Source organism: Microtus oregoni, unplaced genomic scaffold, assembly GCF_018167655.1.
Source record: "Microtus oregoni isolate MIOR12 unplaced genomic scaffold, Mior012 000025F_ref0000491, whole genome shotgun sequence".
NCBI classification, from domain to species: Eukaryota; Metazoa; Chordata; class Mammalia; order Rodentia; family Cricetidae; genus Microtus; species Microtus oregoni.
Genome location: NW_024543084.1, coordinates 11,160,496 through 11,175,295, shown reverse-complemented (window position 1 = coordinate 11,175,295; position 14,800 = coordinate 11,160,496). Strand labels below are relative to the sequence as shown.

Here is a 14,800-nt window from a genome sequence, read left to right as displayed (position 1 = left end):
GGTGTTCTTGGAATTCAAAAGAGGGCCTTATGAATGCTCAGGGCATTCTACCCACTGAGCCACACCTTCAGCCCCAGGAAAGAGATTTTTTAAAAATCTGATACTGTTTATTTAGCTTCAAAAACATTTCAGCATTCTAAACATACAAAAAAATAACAGAATGTTGCAAGTTGCGTTTAGCTGCAGAGGGTTCTTAAACTTTCAGTGATGCAGTAGTTCTTTGCTTTGCTACAGTTTAAAAACAGCTGAAAATCTACAGCACTTAGCTAGAGAAAAAATCCAAACACTTCTCATGCCAGCTGACCCCTCCCCCCTTTCACAGCTAAGAATGTCAGCAGAATGCTATGCCACTATATACAAAAACAAGACAACCTGAAGCTAAATGGATGCCCACCGCAGTATCAACAGGTCCAGCCGCACAGTGCACGCCCTGAGCTATGGCCCCCTCCAAAAGGCATCTTCCCTCACAGCCTCCAAGCCAAACAAGGAGCATCAAGAATCTGTCTGGGTTGTTTTGTTCTCTTTACAAACTATAGATATGTACAGTTGACACTCAGGATTTCTAGCCAATAACTGACCATAGAGTTAGCACTACCTTACGAGTTGCAAACAAAATGCCCGAAACATCTTTAAATGCCTTGTCACACCAACAGCACAGAGTGAGGAGGACACGCAGGTGCCTTTCCATTTGAAAACTGTTTGGAGCTGTGTACAACTTTGATACAGTTTCAGGGTGCTCCGGACACCCACGGCCACTTCATGTAAACCACTGACACTTTGAGAAGCTACAATATGATCGTTATCAAATTTTGTAATTAAATCTAACAAGGGCAATAGACACGGCTTAAATACGAGATGTGTCAATCACGGCGATTTCCTACTCTAAGGTATTCACAAGGAGACAGAGTTTTATTCATCTTCTTCCTCCTCCTCCTCCTCCTCCTCCTCCTCCTCCTCCTCCTCCTCTTCCTCTTCCACCATTTTCCGGGCAACTTTAGCAGGACCCTTGGCGCCATCGAACTTCCCTTTAGACTTACAGTCAGTAGCATCCTTCTCCTTCAGCTTTGCGGCCTTGGTAACGTAAGGCTGCTTTTCACCGTCACTCAGGTTGTTCCAATCCCACCCAGTTTTTCTACCACATCTCCAATGGAGATTCCAGGATTTGTAGATTGGATCTTGGTGCGGAATTCAGAGCAGAATATGAAAAATCCAGATGGTGGTCTTTTGGGGGCATTAGGGTCCTTCAACTTCTTGCCTCCTTTAGCTGGTCCATTATCTTTCATTTCTTGATCGTAGCGTACTTTATCTGCCTTTGCCATTTCATCAAACTTTGATTTTTCTTTGCTGGACATTGTCTTCCACCTCCCAGAGCACTTCCTGGAAAACTCCGAAAAATTGCCTGGGACCTCGGGGTTTTTCTTCTTATGTTTTTCCCTGCAGGTCTGCACAAAGAAGGCATAAGCAGACATCTTGACCTTTGGTTTCTTGGGGTCACCTTTATCCATCCTGACTCTATTGTTTGCTAGTCTCACAAAAGAGATTCTATGGTTCTTCAAATGCCTCTAGGATGGGGTGGGCAGGCTGTTGGATGAGACCCAGCCTCTCGCTGTCCTGCCCAGTATTATGACCAGTTGGGGATCAAAGCTGCCCTCGGAGCGTCCCTGGCTTCAGGGCCCAGGTGACCTGCCTCCTCTCCAGCTCCATTCCTCATTCTCACTGGCTCTTACACAGACCAAGGGTCTAGGCTCCTAGCTAGTGCTCAGACTCAGTGGTCTCCCATCCTTTTCTTGTGGGTGAAGATGGGGCCACGTTACCAGCTTGGTTTGACCAAGATTATACATGAGGGACAATTTATAATCTGGCCTCCAGCCGGAATCCTCAAGGATGGGTCTGGATTTTCCACAGTGAATTCAGCAGTCAGGGACAGCCGCCCCATGGAGGGCAGATGAGTTGTCCCTTGTTCTTTCTGCCTGTGGAGTAACTCATGCACCCTGTGGCCAGTCTGTGAGGGATTCTTGGGCTGTGTTGGCCTTTGATGCCGGAGAAATGCACCTGCCTCTTCCTTGGGCTGTAGATGACCACTGACTGGGACCTACAACCAGGACACTCATTGTAGAGTCTCACGTAGCTGCTGGGAGCAGCTCAAGGAAGGACACCGCTGTGACGTTTGGGGCTTTTCCTCAGGACGAGGGCTACTCAGGGGACTTGTCTGCTTCTTGGATCTTGAGCAGAGTAGGTGACATTTGTCTGAACCTTGTGACAAGCAATTAGCCACATTAGTGCAGCTTGTGCTAGCCACAGGACAGAGTGGTCCCTGGGCCTCCTACTTTTCTGGAGTTCGTGGGCTCTAGGAGATAGACATGGCTGTGCTGGACTGCTCATCAGGGTGACAGGGACGCCAAACCACCTGGATCCTGAAGTGGCAGGTGGGAGTGGGCTGGCGGTGCCCAATTTCAACCAGACACGGCCATGCAGAAGACTGTGGGGACTGCAGCGCCCTGAGCAGAACAAGCTCATGGTTGGGAGAACCTCAGGGCCTGCTGGAGTTAGCATAGGAAGGAAGGCACTGGTTCAGAAGCCGGTAGCAGTATTTGATGCCGTAGACTTTGCCTTGCAGTGCTCCGGAGACAAATCTCCGGAAAGGCTCAGGGCCTTCAGAAGCCATCATCACGAAGAGCTTGTGGGCCTAAAGTGGACCCTTTGGAGTTGTGGGCATAGGGAGATCAGTGTGGTGTCTCTTAGACACTCCTGGTTGGTTCACAAGAAGATGTGGGTGTAAGCATGGGCTCAGCCTGGTATCTCTAGTGGGTTGGCATGCCCATCATACCTGTGTCTCTGGTCATTGCAGTTTGCCCTACTAACTTCTCTCCACCACTGTGCCAGCTGAGGCCTAGGGCTTTGTGGGGCTGAGAGAATAGGCAGACTATCTTTAAATGCTTTAGATGGAAAGCTACAGGTGATTTTTTTTGTTAGTTGTTTTTTTTTTTTTTTTAAAAAAACTTTTAAACATTCACCTACTTGTGTATATGTGTTTGCACCTCAAGAGTTCAGAAGAGGGCACTGGAGCCCCTGGCGCGAGAGTTGCAGGCAGTTGTGACCAGCCCAACATGGATGCTGGGAACAAAACTCAAGTTATAGTTGGTTGTGGGCTACAATGTGAATTCTGGGATTTGAACCTCGGTCTTCTCAAAGAGCAGCAAGTGCTGTCAACCACTGAGCCATCTCTCCAGTGTCCCCCCCCCCCCCCCCCCCCCCCCGCCAAGACAGTTTCTCCGTGTAGTTCTAGCTGTTCTAGAACTCACTCTATAGACCAGGCTGGCCTCGAACTCAGAGATCTCCCTGCCTCTGTCTCCTGAGTGCTGGGATGAAAGGTGTGTGCACCACCACCTGGCCTCTATAGATGTTTTTAAAAAGCAACCTTTTTTTTTCCCATTGATTTTTGGGGTTTGAGCCACAAGGTCTTCTGCTAGTCAAGTGCTCGACCACAAGGCTGCGTCTCCAGTCTCAGTGACTAGTGTCTTCTGACAGAGGTTCCATGTGTATAGGGAAAACCCTTCTTTGTGGGTAGCTTGATGAACCTTGTAGGGAAATACTGGGTTCTGCACAGAGACAGGGCTCCATGCCCAGCGTCTGTTGACCTTCTGGGAAATGGTGACCTCTAGTCACTGGACAGAGTTTGTGGGCCCAAGGACTGAGGACAGAGAATTCATGTAAGAGGAAGTGCTGCTTTGCTGGGTGGCCTCTGTATTGGGCTTGGTGTCTTGTGTCCTGTCTGGAGGGAGGGCAAGTATGCAGGTTATACACAGTCAATGGTTGATTGAGGAACCCTGATCCCCATGTGGGTGGCTTTTCTGACTATGTGTGCCCATGCCTGACCCAGAGTGTGTGTGGCTGATTGTCTCAGCAGGCTTTAGAGCTGATGTTCTGAAATATCACTGTTCATTTCGAATCCTCTCTTTGACCCCAAGAGTCACTAAAGTCAGTTGTCAGTTGCCCGTGAGCCTCAGGCAAGGGCTTGGAGCGTGCTTAAAGGTCAGAGTGGAACTGAATTTGGGGTCTTCTGGTTAGATGGTCATATAATGCCAGCCCCAGCTAGCTGCAAGTCCCCGGAGATGGGAGTTCATGGCCCAACGATGTGGCGTGTCCCCTTGGGAACCCCTCTGCTGAGCTCTGCTTGCTCTTGCCCATCAGCCCGCTGGTAAGCATTGTTCTTGTTACGCAGTGTTTCAGTACGTTCCTGTCAATTTTCAATCTCCCTCACGGCCAGTCAGCAGCTGACTCTGTGCATCTTGCAGCTGGCTCAACTGTGCCTTCCCACTGTTGCCCACAGGCCGTCTCTGTAGACTCAGTATCGTTCTTCCGTGGAGCTTGCTGGCTATTGGCTTTATGCGGAGTGACATTTATCAATCATCAGGGCTCCCTCTAAGCCCTCAGGGGGTGTTAGATGAGCAGATGATGGCTTCCATCTGTGTCAGGAGTAGATGGGCAGGAGGGGAAGGATCCCTCACTGATTGCTAGCAGAGTCTGGTACTGGAGTGGGGCCTGGGAAATCATCCTCGGATGCCTGACCGAGGGAAGCCATGTTCTGGGCAGATGAGCTCTGCCATTTTTGTTCAGTCACCTTTGGGGTCCTTCTAGCCTTTCTGGCGTTTTGTCCTGATGGCTGTCTGCCCTCTGCTGTGGGAGCCTAGGCCCCTGGGTGTCCAGTACAGTGTGCTGGACAGAGTAAGGTGTTTGTGTGTCCTGGAGGGTGAGCCTCAGCCTTGGTGGCCCTCACCTTTAAGTAAGGTGTTTGTCCGACCTGGAGGGTGAGCCTCAGCCTTGGTGGCCCTCACCTTTATGAGACTGATGCGCTACCTACTGCGCTAACGAGGCACCTGGCCCTCACCTTTAAGTAAGGTGTTTGTCCGACCTGGAGGGTGAGCCTCAGCCTTGGTGGCCCTCACCTTTAAGTAAGGTGTTTGTCTGACCTGGAGGGTGAGCCTCAGCCTTGGTGGCCCTCACCTTTAAGTAAGGTGTTTGTCCGACCTGGAGGGTGAGCCTCAGCCTTGGTGGCCCTCACCTTTAAGCTAATGTGCTCTGGAGGCCGAAACAAACTACTGCAGTCAGTGCTGTGAAAACAAGAACCTGGGCCGGGTGTAGCTCAGTGGCACATGATGCCTAGCATGCACAAGGCGTGGGTCCATCCCCACCCTGCACTGCCGGAAAAAAAAGGGAGAGAAAAAAAGAATTTATTTTGTCAAGATTTCTAAAATTGGGGTGTGGAGGGCTCTACCCATTCCGAGGCAGAGGAGGGACCTTCCCGTTGCAGAGGTTCTGCCAGAGCAGCCTTGGTCTTTATCTTCTTATGACTGTCTTCTCCTTCAGTTCCTTCTGAAAATAAATGATTATGTATGGGGGCTAGGGAAATGGCTCAGTGATTAAGAGCACTGACTGCTCTTCCAGAGGACTGGAGTTCAATTCCCAGCACTCACTTGACTGCTCACAACAGTCTGTAACTCCAGTTTCAAGGGATCCGATGCCTTCTTCTGTCTTCTAGTCTCTGGATTTCTTTCTTTCTTTCTTTCTTTCTTTCTTTCTTTCTTTTTCTCTCTCTTCCTCCCTCCCTCTCTCTTTTTCTCCCTCCCTCCATCCTTCCTTTTCTTTTTCGAGACAATTTTTCTGCATAGCTCTAGCTGTCACGGAACTGATTTTGTAGATGGGGCTGGCCTTGAACTCAGAGATCTGCCTGCCTCTGCCTCCTGAGTGTTGGGATGGAAGGTGCACATGCTTCTGCAGGCACAACACACCTGTGGCACATAGACATGCTTGGAGGCAAAATACCCACACATATAAAATAAGGAAAAACTTAAAAAGTTCTATATGAGTATTTGCCTGCATGTGTGTCGGTGTATCACATGTGTATCCAGGGCCCATGGATGCCAGAAGAGGATGTTGAATCCTGGAACTGGAGTTACAGATGGTTGTGAACCATGATGTGGGTGCTGGAGACTGAACCCAAGTCCTCTGGAAGAGCAGCCAGAGCTCTCAATCACTGTCATCTCACCAGAGCTTCCCCTTCTTATAAGGAACTCAGTCATATTGGGTGGAAGGCCCACTTTCTTGCTGAGGGTGTTGGCAAAGGTGTCCCCGGTATCACTTCAGCCTCTCTAAGACGCACCCGGTGGACCTGAGAGGGCCAGAGAGCCCCTCCCCTGCTGAGCAGAGGATGGCTCAACCTCTTTGGCCAGTAGATATCAGATGAGAAGTTTCTTGGGGTACCAGGGCCAGCTGTTTCCCCAGGCATCCCTACAGGGTGGCATAGCGAGGGTGTGGAGTTGATGAGGGTGTGGGTTAACCCTCATGGTGGCTTGAGTGGATTTAGAATTGCCATGGAAGCCACACCTCTGAGTGTGTCTGTGAGGGTCTTTCCAGAAAGGTTGAACTGAGCAGCAAAGATCCCCCATGGACGAGGGTGGCAGCATCCCACTGGGATGCTGGGCTGGATAAAAATCAGGCTCAGCACTAGCATCCATCTCTCTCTGCTTCCCTGCTGCGGACACAGTATGAGCAGCTGCTTCAAGCTCCCTCCATGTCTTCCCCTGATGGGATGGAGCCAACACAAACCTTCCCTTCCTCAATTCTCTTCTTCGTCGGCAGGAAAAGCAGCTCGCTCGGAGAGCAGCTGTCACTCCAGAGGCATGCACACGTGTCACTAGAGTTACTGTAGTAGTGAGAGTGTAGGCTTTGTCTTCCTGCCCATTAGTCATCAGCCATATTAAGCCCCTCCAGGTAATGGCTCCATCACTTCTCACCGTGAAGCAAGCTGCGTGTTCGATGAACTAGAAGCTGGGGTGAAGCGTATGCTTCCTGGAAATGCTGTGGGCACAGCTCTGTAGCGACAGAGTGGTGTTTGCTTTCATACGGTGTCAGAACATATAGCCAGTGTGTTCAGGTGACCACTCGGAGCCTCAGCTTCCTCACTTCAGGAAGGGCGCAGTAACACTGCAGTAGAACGATCACTCTTGCTGGACCCATTCTCACATCTGTCTGTTTTGGGTCATATTGTGAGAAGGATGTAATGGGCTATCTACAACCAGAACTTGGATGCTGTCCAGTTTGACTGTACCTGTCTGTGCTCCCTCCTGCAGCTGAGCAGAGGGCACTGCATCATGGTGATCACTGCAGGGTACCTCCGGGATGCGGGTAGAACGTGTCTGGGTGGGGACGAGTGCTCTAGCATTCCTAGATAGTGAGTGTGCTGACCACAGCCCAGCAGCTAGAGGTTGGGTGGGCTTTCCATCCTCCATGGAGCTGCAGATCCTGGCTTGATGACGATGCTATGCTTCTGGAGACTACACCTGTCCATCAGCCACTGTCACCAACCTCACATTCAGATGGACAACTGACCCTTCTGGGCAAGAAGGGTTGAAGAGTGGGATCCTGTTGCCAGAGAGCTATGCAGGCTTCTCGGCAGGATCCCCTGGGCCTCAGCACCTCCTTTGTAAATGGGAACAACGCAGAACTGCCGCGTTGGGGTTTGAGAGAATAAAGGAGTTGGCAGGAGCCTCGGGCTGCAGGCGGAACCTCTATCCTAGACTGAGTTCTGCCTGGAAATTGCTGGGTGGCATCTCCTGCGCTGGGTTTAGGTTAACTGATGGGTGTGGACCAGATGGTGGCCAAGCTCCCTCCTCTGAGGATTTTGCTGCACTGTTCTGGTTGGGATAGCCACAACCCAGCCCTGTCTGGTGATGTCTCAGATCCTTGACTCAAAAGGGCTTTGCGAATCTGGTCAGTGCTCAGGGGATCCCTGTGACTATTCTGTCCAGGAGTCCCCCAAGTAGGCAGTTTCTTTGTTGTATACTACACATCTGATAGCAAAGGCTGCTGGGAGTACTGTACAAAGGTTGTATTGTGTAGGCATCCCAGATTTAGTAGGAATGAGTACCAGGATTGATTAGTGATGCCTGCCTGGGCATAGCCGGGGGTAATACAATGTGTGTGTCATGATCTGTCATCTCTGGTGTAATAGATAGGGACATAGTCAGTGGGATGTGGTGTAGGCAGTCAATGGCAGACTCTGAGCCCAGGTCTTACTGGTTTATATTTCTGAGCCAGTTTTAGTCACAATCTGAAATTAATTAAAATAATTTCTATAATATGCTTGACAATTAGTAGGCACTTAATGAGTATTAATGTGATTATGCATCTTCCATGTGCTTCCATCTGAGCCACTGTCTCTCTCTAAAAGAGGCCTTTGGAATCTCTCCTTTGGGAGTAGTTGCCCAGAGAGGGGTATCTAGTCAGCGCCCAGCTTCTTTCTATCATCTAGGAGGGCAGATAAGTCTCCCCCACTCCCGCCAAGTCCTGTTTCCTAAGATGAATGCTGTGATTGTATCTGAGGTCTCCTAGCCAGACTTGTTCCTAGGCTCTGTCCCCATCCATCTGAGGACAGATCCCTCTCACATTATGTCCTGGTTGGTCGATGGCAGCGGGACAGGGAGGGTGTGATGTAGTGAGGATTGTGGTCAACTCCATCCCATCACGCCCTCCTCCCGTTGGAGGGGATGTTATACTCTGTGCTCCCACCCGGTGCAGCCATGGAGACACAAGGAAGCTGTGCTGCAGGAGCTGAGAACACAGGGACGAAGCCAGAGGTTGCTGTTCTTCAGACCCAGCCTCCTGCCCCTTGCCAGGGCTTCGCTGGGTATGAGGCCTAAGCCATGCCTGACCAGCTCACCACCCAAATCCCACAGTTGTGGGTGGTGTCGCTGTCACAGCTGACATCCCTTGGTCTTCTGTGAGCGGCTCGTCCCTGCCTTTGGGCTTTCTGCACCAAACGCAAGATGTGATTGAGAAGACCTTCCACGCTGGAGCTGCAGCTTTTCGTTCCTAATTAGGGGCGGGACAGATACTAGAAGGGGAGCATGCCTCCTCCAACACTGCAGCCAGCTGAGTGTCCAGGTTAGGGCCCTTCTCCACTTCCCAGTGAATATCTGCATCTACCCTCAGGCTCCTGCAGGCTTAGGACCTGGGCTTTGAGCCACAGCCATGCTCCACAGCCACAAGGTGAAGTCCCATCGTTTCTCTGGCTCCTGCTTTTCTCAGTGCAAAATAGGGCAAAAAATGACTAAATAGGCAGTGTGTGTGTGTGTGTGTGTGTGTGTGTGTGTGTGTAGATAGAAGGAAATCATCAAGGAAGAGTTAGCCAACTTGGGCTTGTAGGCTGAAGCTGCATTCAAGTTTTATCTTCTCTTCCTTTATTGGGAGGGCCTGGCAGAGGGATCCCTGAGTCCCCTTTTCCCCGTCCGTCCGTCCATCCATCCATTTATCCTCCCTCCCTCCCTCCCATCTGCCCAGCTCCTCTGAGGATGGCCAGGCTTTCCTTTAATATACTCTATTCTAAAGTTGCCACCCCTCCTTATCTTGAATTAGTGACATTTTTTCGTTGTACCACTCAGCTGCTATGGGGCCCATAGACTCGCTCACCCTGTCTTCCCCAAGCTGCTGCCTCCCCTGAAGAAACACACCAGTGTTGGGCACCATGACATCCCACAGCAAAATGCTGCGGATGAGGAATGGCCATGTCTCTGTTTGCTTTTATTTTTCCAATCTCATTCTGGTGGGAGCCTGACTGCAAAGCTCTGATTATACACGTTTCATAATTAATCACTTCTCGCTGGCCGATTGTCATTCCAAAGACGGCACCGCCAAGTTTTTCCTGACCTTGCTTTGATATTTAGAAAAAGGGGGAAATGGGATGGGTATGCGGACTGGGCTCGGAAAGCAATTTATAGTGATTTGCCCGTGAATATGCAGCAGTGTGGGCTGCAGATTTCCACGGCCAGATAGGTGAGTTTCCGGGGCAACATATTCAAATGAGTTTCATAATCATGCCATTTGACTCTCCCCATGTGTGCGTTCAGATGAGTGGTAGTGGCTGATAAGGAGTTTGCCGCTCAGGCTCTGTCTGAGTGGTCCCTACTTATTGATCCTTAATGACGGCAGAGAGTGATCACATAGCCTCCCCGAGCAAGCAGGGCTGGCAGATGGCACATTCCCCAGCTCTTGTACACTGTCTCCAGCCTGGGCTCAGACCAGAGACCTTGGCCGGCTTGTGTGTCCTTCTGAGGGCAACATGGTGCTGTTCTAATTGCTTCTGCCTGATTGGATGAATCGTGCTTACTGTGCTGGCTGGAGGAGTGGCTAGTGGAGAGTCACAGTTGAAGGTATAGTGGGACATGGAGGCGCTGTGTGTGAATGTGTCAGCCCTGGCTACTGTGACAGGTAGTTCTGGACTGTGGCAGCTTCCGTAGGAGATAGCTGGGCATTATAGAGGGTTGTGGGCGGGCAGAACCTGACAGAGGGGATGTGACTGCTCCACACGGACCTGCAGGATTCCAGGCCAATGGTGAATGTGACTCTGCTACTTTTAACTTTTTGAGGTCACCCTGGGTACGAGGAGGTATCACAAGGTAGCCTGCAGGTAAATCTTTTATGTCTACTTCTGTCTGCTGTGTAGGCCTCAGTAACCACAGGCAAGGCTGGGGAGTGTCCAACTGGGACAAGGACTTTTGTTACCAGCCACTGGTGAGGTACAGCCAGTAGACACACAGGCTAGGACTGCACGGTGTGGTCCAGGTCGACCTGGGGCAGTGTCCTTGTTCTTTCCAGTTCTCATTATCTAAATACAGTGTACTAATCCTACTTCTTAGCATGTAGTGAGTGGCTGTTCTCAAAATTAAGAAGGAGGGACTTGGTCATTTTTAGGTTTTTAGTAGATGCGATGTTTAGTGTTAATTGCCAACTTGATAGGATCTGGGCTCACCAAGGAAGTAAGCCTCCAGGCACACTTGTGAGGGATTTAGTAGCCTCTGGGCATGCATATGAGGAACTGCCTTGATTAAGTTAGCTGATGTGGTATGACCCATTTAATGTGGGTTCAAACATATCGTGCTGTGCTTCCTGATTGTGGGAAGCACAATCATGCCATGTGACCGGCCGCTTCAAGCACCCGCTGCCTTGGCTTCTCGATGCGATGGACTTGAATTGTGAGCCACAATAACCCCTTTCTCCTTTAAGTTACTTTTACCAGGGCATTTTATCACAGCAACAGAAGACAAGCTAAGACAGCAGAACTCTTTTGCTAATCCCCTCCACCTCCTCCATCATCCATTTACTCATCTGTCCGTCCGTCAATCCATCCATCCACCCATCCATCCACCCACTACCTGCCCATCCATCCAGTAATAACTCATCCATCATCCATGCAGTCTACCCACTGCTCACTCATCTACCCGTTCATCCATCTAATCACTTGCCTAGTCACTTGTCTGTCGGTCCATCTGCCCAACCATCCATCCGTAAAACTAACTCGTATCCATTTATTCATCCACATATGCATCTATCCATTTACCCACCGTCCATCCTTCTGTCCACTCATCTATCCACCACCCACTCATCCACCCACCATCTGTGAATTTCTGTCCACTACCCATTGTCTCTCCACCCACCCACCCCTCATCCGTCCACGCACCCGTCCATCCACCCACCCACCCGTCCATCCGTTCACTCACTCACTCACTCACTCACTCACTCACTCACTCACTCAAGGGATGCTTGTGTAGAGCTTACTTTACATCTAAGATGTGGGGTGGGGGGGGATGCTGGTAAAGTCAGTTGAGGACAGACAGGACTCCTCTCTCCAGTGGTAGTGGCTGAGGTGTCTGTCGTGAGGTGTCTGTCAGCTCTTTCAATGAGCATGCATCTTACATACATACATACATACATACATACATACATACATGTGTGTGTGTGTGTGAGTGTTTTGCCTGCATGTTTTGCCTTCATTGAGAAGAGCAGCAGTGCTCTTAACTGCTGAGATATTTCTTCAGCCCAACTTGTCTACCTCATCCTGTGTGCTCGGAAACTGTTACTTTCACATGCACTGTGTATTTCCAAGCACGTTCTGCTCAAGTGGTCCCCCTTGCAGTATCATTTCCTGAGGGGCTAGGAATCCCTGGCTGGGAATGCAGTCTGCTCTATTTCCCTGGAGTCTTCGGGTTGTGTAATTAGGTTGCTGCCAAATTTTCCAGCACTTAGAAAGTGCTGCAGGGGACACTTCTGGGCCCAGATCACTGCATAAACAAGGGAGAAACACATTCATCTTTAGAGAAAAGCCCTAAGTTTTATAGCCCCTTTGGAACTAGAATTCAGGTCAGGCCCCCCACCGACTGCCCTGCTCCACCCTCTCTACATTGCTCCAGCTGTCCAAGCAACTGGGTCTCATACTAACCCTTTTTGGGGTATGTTGACCTTTTAGGAAGGTACTGGGAGGTGACGTCTACCTTTCTAGAATGTTCTCAGGGCAGTCCTCACAGGTTTGGGGCTGGTGTTCAGAGCTACATAGCCCCCAGGATCCTCTCAGGCATTGGCCATGAGTTCTGTGCTGAGAAAAGTAGGGCTCTGGCTTCAGGACGAGCACACTGCATCTCTGCTGCGTCTACTTTGCTATGGCCACAGCCCTTTGGCAGGACCCTTCACCTGCCAGTACCAGAATGCCCAGATTGGCGACAGGGGCAGGGCCTGCTTCCTATGGCTGGAGTAGGGACAGTTCTGTCACTTCTGGGTGAAGGTTAATTTTGTCATTGAGGGACTCAGTTGCCTGCTGCCTGCCTGGTACTTTGGCCTGGGCAAGATTGTAAGCCTAAAACTCCAAGTCTGATGGCTGGTGCTTAGGTTGCTCAGGGCTCACAGGACAGATGTCATTTATTGCTTGGTAGAAGGGAAAAGCAGGCTTGCTGAGGCCTCCTCTGGAGATAGCTCTCCCGTTGATGCGGGTCTGCCTCGAGAGCCCCTCTCTGTTCCTCGGGTCCTTGCTGCTCATTCTGTTTTGCTGTCCAGCTGGAAGGTACTGATCTGTGGGCATTCTTTTGGGTGCTCTGTCCCTGCAAGGCGCCCCAGAGATGGACAATCTGGATGTGTGTTCTGGCCCTTTCTCTGACTTTGACCCAGTTTGTAGTGGGATCAATGTCACCTGTTCTCTAGAGACAAGCACACATTCCCACCACATAGAACCTCAGCTATAAATGTAGATCCTTGGACCGCAGACACGGTTGGGTGGGTGGGCTAGGATGGGGTGGGGTCTGCCTTCTGTCGTGTGTGGGGGCTGGCAGGCTGCTAGTATCTGAACGTTTGGACTTAGCGCACCTGTGTGTGGGGTGGAGCCAAGATTTGCATCTATGATCCAGACCCTCTCTGCTACTGCATCCTCTAGACTGCTCACCCCTTCCTTTAGTGCCCACTGCGTGTGTTTGGGTATCAATGACCACCTCAGCGAGTCCAGTGTCTAGGAGCTAGCGGAGCAGTTGTTTCTGTAGCATGGCTGTTCTCCCGGGACTTGACCTCTCCTTCCTGCTCCCTGTTTGCCCCCAGCACACACCACTAGCTAGGCTTGAGTTCTCAGGTGGGCTAGTGAAAGCCCCGAGGATGGAGCTGGCTGTCTGAGGAGAGCGGGGAGGAGCGGGGGTGTCTCCGTTTGTTATCAGGGACGCAGCTGGGAGGCGGAAATGAAAGTTGGGAAAATGTCATCATTTGACATTTTCGTGCTCAGAAGTCCCCAGGGGCCCTGGCAGGGAGGCTTTTGATGGTCAGCCGAGAGTGTTAGCCCTGGGGACACCTGGCTGTCTAATCTGAGAGCGGGAAGCCACATGGAGTAGCATGGTGGGGGTGGGAGGTACTGGATGCTCTTCCTGTGTGGCAAGAGCTGGCTCTGCCCTCACCCTTCATCAAGCTCCACATGAAGCCTCCAGCCCCATGTAACCGTAGTTCTCTTGGGGTCCTGTATATGTCTCTGAGGACACTGCCTGGGGTCACCAGTCAGTTTCCCCTCCCTATACAGATGCCATATGGAGGGCACATAGCACCTTAGGATGGAGGGAAGGACACCCCAACATAGTTGGTTATGTTTAAGCCATGGAAGGATCTGTCTGCTCTGCCTCCTGCCGTGTCTCCAAGTCCTCTCCAATCTGTTAATGGTGACTTTGGTCTTACAGTAAGATATGTAAACCCAGGGCCAGGCTTAGTGCAGCTGCAGGAGCAATATCTGTCTTCTGTCAGGGTACACATGGATGTGGTCCCTGGGACCACAGATACATGGATGTGGAAGACCTGTGTCTGTCTGCCTGTAGGCGGTCATGGTCTCCACTTGTGGGAATGAGGCCTTGGCTGTTGAGTCTGGGCTGGCAAACAGGTGTGGTTTTCTGTACTGTGGCTGACTGATGGCTGGTGCTATCTTAGGAGTCTGCTAATGTTGCTTTGCCTCTGTTGGCTCATAGGAAAGTGTATATCAATTGATTGGCAATACCTGCCTCAGAAGGCATTGTGGACAGAAAGTTTCTGTCCCGCCTGGGCCTGCAGCCGTTCTGTCCCAAAGAAACACACAGAGGTCTACATTAATCATAAACTGGTTGGCCTATTAGCTCAGGCTTCTTGCTAATTAATTCTTACATCTTAAATTAGCCCATTATTCTTGTCTGTGTTAGCCACGTGGTTTGGTACCTTTTTCAGTGAGGCATCATTGCTTCCTCTGCATCTGGGTTACAACTACAGACTCAGCCTTTCCTCTTGCCAGTCCTGCTCTGGTCACCCTGCCTATACTTCCTGCCTGGCTACTGGCCAATCAGCGTTTTGTTAAAATACAACTAACAACTCTTTACAGGGTACAAGACCATTGTCCTACAGCAAGGCATGAGAAGGGCGGTGAGAGTGCCGTCGGCCAGCCAAATCCTTCAAGGCTTATATTTCCAGGACCTAGAATATA

The 14,800-nt window shown here is 50.6% G+C and overlaps 1 protein-coding gene and 1 pseudogene across 7 annotated transcripts in view; one reads left to right on the top strand and one right to left on the bottom strand.

The window, feature by feature from the left end:
- The window catches only part of Vav2 (vav guanine nucleotide exchange factor 2), a 174,363-nt gene that overhangs the window by 76,059 nt on the left and 83,504 nt on the right, over positions 1-14,800 (top strand). The window lies entirely within an intron of this gene.
- Positions 910-1,508, bottom strand: LOC121462678 (annotated as a pseudogene).